This window comes from Mauremys mutica, chromosome 17, assembly GCF_020497125.1.
Source record: "Mauremys mutica isolate MM-2020 ecotype Southern chromosome 17, ASM2049712v1, whole genome shotgun sequence".
In the NCBI taxonomy this organism is placed as follows: domain Eukaryota; kingdom Metazoa; phylum Chordata; order Testudines; family Geoemydidae; genus Mauremys; species Mauremys mutica.
Window position 1 is genome coordinate 11,709,297 of NC_059088.1, and position 6,000 is coordinate 11,715,296.

A 6,000-nucleotide genomic window follows, 5' to 3' on the forward strand; every position below is an offset into this window, starting at 1 on the left:
CGGCCCTGCCCCAGGGGCAGTTTTCGGTGGGATCTCAGCGGCTCCCCCGTTGGCAGGGCAGGTGGGAGGGAGAGCGGCTTGTACGCCGGCCCCCGCCTCTGGCGATTTTTCCCCACAGGGCGACAGACAAATGGTTTGGAGGGTCCCAGGCCTCCCACCCCCCCAGCACTGGCTGTCGAACCCCACCCCCCACCCCATAGCCGCTGGGCACCTCCCACTACCCCAGAAGGGGCTGTTAGCTCCTGTTTATACCGGCACAGAGCTGCAAAGGGCTTTCAGCACCGAACTCCCCCTGAGTTCGATCTACACAGCCAGGCCGGAGGGACCTGAACCAGGGTCTTTCAGATACTAGGCTACCCCTGAGCCTCTGCGCCACCCTCTAGGCGCCACCATAAAATCAGGGGCTCAGGGCCCTGTCGTGCCAGGCGCTGCCGGACACAGCGAGAGACAGGCCCTGCCCCAGCTGGGATCGGGGCCCCGTTGTGCCGGGCGCTGCCCAGACACACAGAGCCAGGCCCTGCCCCAGCTGGGATCGGGGCCCCGTCGTGCCAGGCACTGCCCAGACACACAGAGCCAGGCCCTGCCCCAGCTGAGATCGGGGCCCCGTCGTGCCAGGCGCTGCCCAGACACAGCCAGAGCCAGGCCCTGCCCCAGCTGGGATCAGGGCCCGTCGTGCCAGGCGCTGCCCAGACACACAGAGCCAGGCCCTGCCCCAGCTGAGATCAGGGCCCCGTCGTGCCAGGCGCTGCCCGGACACACAGAGCCAGGCCCTGCCCCAGCTGGGATCAGGGCCCGTCGTGCCAGGCGCTGCCCAGACACACAGAGCCAGTCCCTGCCCCAGCTGAGATCGGGGCCCCGTCGTGCCGGGCGCTGCCCGGACACACAGAGCCAGGCCCTGCCCCAGCTGTGATTGGGGCCCCATCGTGCCAGGCACTGCCCAGACACACAGAGCCAGGCCCTGCCCCAGCTGAGATCAGGGCCCCGTCGTGCCAGGCGCTGCCCAGACACACAGAGCCAGGCCCTGCCCCAGCTGAGATCAGGGCCCCGTCGTGCCAGGCGCTGCCCGGACACACAGAGCCAGGCCCTGCCCCAGCTGGGATCGGGGCCCCGTCGTGCCAGGCGCTGCCCGGACGCAGTGAAGCGCCGTTCCGCTGCTCTGGCACCACGGGGCCGCGGCTGGCTCCAGAGGGCTGTTTGCTCAGAGCCCTATCGCACAGTCTGTTTGCTGTCCCTCCACGAGGTCAGATCCTTGCCGCTGGCTGCCCGGACATGGCCCAGCCCTCGCCAAGCTCGGCTCCGCTCCGGCGCCCCGCAGCAGACCCGAAGGCGCCAGCTGACACACCTTCCCTTCCACGCGCCCTGCCCAGGGCCAGCGGCCTTGGCAGCCCCACTGCGCGAGGAAGGGGGGAGCGACAACAGAGCAACCGGCACAATGCACAACAGAGGGGTGCAGGAAATGGGACATGGGGCCTGTCCCCTCTGGGGGGGGCTCTGCTCCGGCCCCAGGGCAGGGGACAGGCCGGCTCAGGGGGGCAGGACACGGGGCCTGTCCCCTCTGGGGGGGCTCTGCTCTGGCCCCAGGGTAGGGGACAGGCCGGCTCAGGGGGGCAGGAGAGGGACACAGGGCCTGTCCCCTCTGGGGGGGGCTCTGCTCCGGCCCCAGGGCAGGGGACAGGCCGGCTCGGGGGGGGCAGGACACGGGGCCTGTCCCCTCAGGGGGGCTCTGCTCCGGCCCCAGGGCAGGGGACAGGCCGGCTCAGGGGGGCAGGACACGGGGCCTGTCCCCTCTGGGGGGGCTCTGAGCTGGCCCCAGGGCACGGGACAGGCCGGCTCAGGGGGGCGAGACACGGGGCCTGTCCCCTCTGGGGGGGCTCTGAGCTGGCCCCAGGGCAGGGGACAGGCCGGCTCAGGGGGCAGGACACGGGACCTGTCCCCATGGGGGGGCTCTGCTCCGGCCCCAGGGCAGGGGACAGGCCGGCTCAGGGGGGGCGGGACACGGGGCCTGTCCCCTCTGGGGGGCTCTGATGTGGCCCCAGGGCAGGGGACAGGCCGGCTCAGGGGGCAGGACACGGGGCCTGTCCCTCTAGGGGGCTCTGCTCCGGCCCCAGGGCAGGGGACAGGCCGGCTCAGGGGGGCAGGACATGGGGCCTGTCCCCTCGGGGGGGCTCTGCTCCGGCCCCAGGGCAGGAGACAGGCCAGCTCAGGGGGGCAGGACAGGGAGATGGGGCCTGTCCCCTCGGGGGGGCTCTGATCCAGCCCCAGGGCAGGGGACAGGCCGGCTCAGTGGGGGGCAGGACACGGGGTCTGTCCCCTCTGGGGGCGCTCTGATCCGGCCCCAGGGCAGGAGAGAGGCCGGATCAGGGGGGCAGGACATGGGGCCTGTCCCCTCTGGGGGGGCTCTGAGCTGGCCCCAGGGCACGGGACAGGCCGGCTCAGGGGGGCGGGACATGGGGCCTGTCCCCTCTGGGGGGGGCTCTGCTCCGGCCCCAGGGCAGGGGACAGGCTGGCTCAGGGGGCAGGACACGGGGTCTGTCCCCTCTGGGGGGCTCTGATGTGGCCCCAGGGCAGGGGACAGGCCGGCTCAGGGGGCAGGACACGGGGCCTGTCCCTCTAGGGGGCTCTGCTCCGGCCCCAGGGCAGGGGACAGGCCGGCTCAGGGGGGCAGGAGACGGGGCCTGTCCCCTCGGGGGGGCTCTGCTCCGGCCCCAGGGCAGGGGACAGGCCGGCTCAGGGGGGCGGGACACGGGGCCTGTCCCCTCGGGGGGGCTCTGCTCCGGCCCCAGGGCAGGGGACAGGCCGGCTCAGGGGGGCGGGACACGGGGCCTGTCCCCTCTGGGGGGCTCTGCTCCGGCCCCAGGGCAGGGGACAGGCCGGCTCAGGGGGGCGGGACACGGGGGCCTGTCCCCTCGGGGGGGCTCTGCTCCGGCCCCAGGGCAGGGGACAGGCCGGCTCAGGGGTCAGGACACGGGGCCTGTCCCCTACTGGGGGCTCTGCTCCGGCCCCAGGGCAGGGGACAGGCCGGCTCAGGGGGGCAGGACACGGGGCCTGTCCCCTCTGGGGAGGGCTCTGATCTGGCCCCAGGGCAGGGGACAGGCCGGCTCAGGGGGGCAGGACACGGGGCCTGTCCCCTCTGGGGGGCTCTGATCCGGCTGAGGGCAGGGGACAGGCTGGCTCAGGGGGGCAGGACACGGGGCCTGTCCCCTCGGGGGGGCTCTGCTCCGGCCCCAGGGCAGGGGACAGGCCGGCTCAGGGGGGAGGACACGGGGCCTGTCCCCTCGGGGGGGCTCTGCTCCGGCCCCAGGGCAGGGGACAGGCCGGCTCAGGGGGGGCAGGACACGGGGCCTGTCCCCTCGGGGGGGCTCTGCTCCGGCCCCAGGGCAGGGGACAGGCCGGCTCAGGTCGTGCGGGGTTTTGCTGTCCCCGCAGGTCAGGCGCAAACAGCGGCTGGGGCTTGCGACACCAGCTCCGGGGACAGCCCAGGGCCCATCCCAAGTGGCGCCGGCTCCGGGCGACAGCCAGGCTGGCCAAGCCGCCTGCCAGAGCTGCTGCCCCCCCCCGCCCCAGTTCCCTCCCCCAGGGGGGTCTCTGCTCCGGTGCTGTCAAAACACCTCAAGGACACGTCACTACCCGACAGCAAGGGAGAAGCTGAGGGCGGGGGCGGGGGGGTGTTTATGTGTCCAAGCAGTGGAATGGAGCTGTGATGCACCCGACTCTGGCTGGGACTCCTGGGTTCTATCCCCTGCTCTGAGAGGGGAGTGGGGTCTAGTGGTGAGAGCAGGGGGGGCTGGGAGCCAGGACTCCTGGGTTCTCTCCCTAGCTCTGCAAGGGCGGTGGGGTCTAGTGGTGAGAATGGGGGTGGGAGCTAGGACTCCTGGGTTCTCTCCCTGGCTCTGGTAGGGGAGTGGGGTCTAGTGGTGAGAACAGGGAAGTGGGGGGAGCCAGGACTCCTGGGTTCTCTCCCTGGCTCTCGGCGGGAAGTGGGGTCTGGTAGTGAGAGCGGGGGGGCTGGGAGCCAGGACTCCTGGGTTCTCTCCCTAGGTCTGTGAGGGGAGTGGGGTCTAGTGGTGAGAGCAGGGGTGGGTGGGAGCCAGGACTCCTGGGTTCTCTCCCTGGCTCTGGGAGGGGAGTGGGGTCTAGTGGTGAGAACGGGGGTGTGTGTGTGGAAGCCAGGAATCCTGGGTTCTCTCCCTGGCTCTGGGAGGAGAGTGGGGTCTGGGGTGAGAGCAGGGGAGGCTGGGAGCCAGGACTCCTGGGTTTTCGCCCCGGCTCTGGGAGGGGAGTGGAGTCTAGTGGTTAGAGCAGGAGCCTGGGCATGGGGATTCCTGGGTGATGGGAGTGGCTCTGTGACTAACTGCAAGGCCAACTCGTTGGCTCTGTGCCATTATTACCATAATCTGTAGCCGTACAGCTCACTGTTGCAACCACTGTTCTATATTTGCAGCAAATATTGTACAACGGTGGTTGTGTGAGGTGTCTGTGGGAAGGTTACGGTTTGCTGGTTATGATGATGCTGCCTGTACCTGTGTGTCGTTTTTGTAGTTGAAGGTATGAACATGGCTCTATACCAGTGCTCCCCAACCTGTCTGGGTGGCGGGCACGGGACGACTAGCCGCCGAGGAGCGTGGCCGCCGGACAAGCCGCCACCGAAATGCCGCCAAGAAGTAGCATCATCAAGAGGCGTCCTCGCCGAAAATCAGCAGTATTTCGGCCGCGACGCGTCTTGATGTTGCTGCTTCTCGGCGGCATTTCGGCGGCTGCTTGTCCAGTGGCCAGTAGGCGGGCGCATATCGATGCCCCGGCGGGCGCCATGGCGCTGCGTCGGAGACCCCTGCTCTAGACTGGCTGTATTTCAACCTGGTGCCATGCTTCTGGGTGACACCCCAGGCAGTTTGGCGTCAGCACGGCCTGGCTGCTGGATGGCCCATTCAGGCCCATCAGCTACACAACTGACCCATGGCGTGAAGGCAGAGACAGCTGGTGACCCAGCAAGGCCGGCAGGGGGACAGAGCTCTGCAGGGTTTTCACGCCATGTGCTGGGCACCTTGTCTTTGGGACAGAGAGAGAGAGGCCACCTGACAAAAGACCATAAAAAGCTGCTGCAGCTCCTCCTCCTTGTCTTCAATCCTGCTCTGACCTCTGGAGGGACTTCGCTACAAATGGAAGCTCTGAACAAAGGACTGAATGACCCATTCCAGCCAGGGGCGGCTCTACAAATTTGGCCGCCCCAAGCAGCCATGCCCGGGAGGCGCCCCCGAGCCGCGGGAGCAGCGGACCTCCCGCGGGCATGACTGCGGAGGGTCCGCTGGTCGTGCGGCTCGGCTGGACCTCCCGCAGCTGCGGGCGGTTCGCTGGTCCGGCGGCTCTGGTTGAGCTGCCGCAGGCATGCCTGCGGGAGGTCCAGCCGAGCCGCGGGACCAGTGAACCGTCCGCAGTCATGCCTGCGGCAGGTCCGCTGCTCCCGGGGCTCCGGTGGACCTCCCGCAGGCATGACTGCGGCAGATCCGCCGGCCCAGCCTGCCGCCCCCCCGGGAAAGGGCCACCCCAGGCGGGTGCTTGCCCCGCTGGGCTCTGGAGCCGGCCCTGATTCCAGCGAGGGATGGACTCCAGAGACTTGATTTAAACCTGCAGTTTATTCCATCACTGCTACAAGCCTGAACTAAGAACTTTGCCATCACTGTGTGTAACTGATTCCATTTAACCAATTCTACCTCTCATCTCGATTTTTCTCCTTTTATGAATAAACCTTTAGATTCTAGAGGATTGGCAACAGCGTGATTTGTGGGTAAGATCTGATGTGCTGGGTCTGGGGCTTGGTCCTTTGGGATCGAGAGAACCTTTTTCTTTTACTGGGCTGTTGGTTTTCATAACCATTAGTCCCCCTGACGAGTGGCACTGGGGGTGATACTGGGAGACTGGAGTGTCTGAGGGAATTGCTTGGGTGACTTATGGTTACCCAGCGGGGTGAGACCAAAGTCCTCTCTGGCCGGCTGGTTTGGTGCC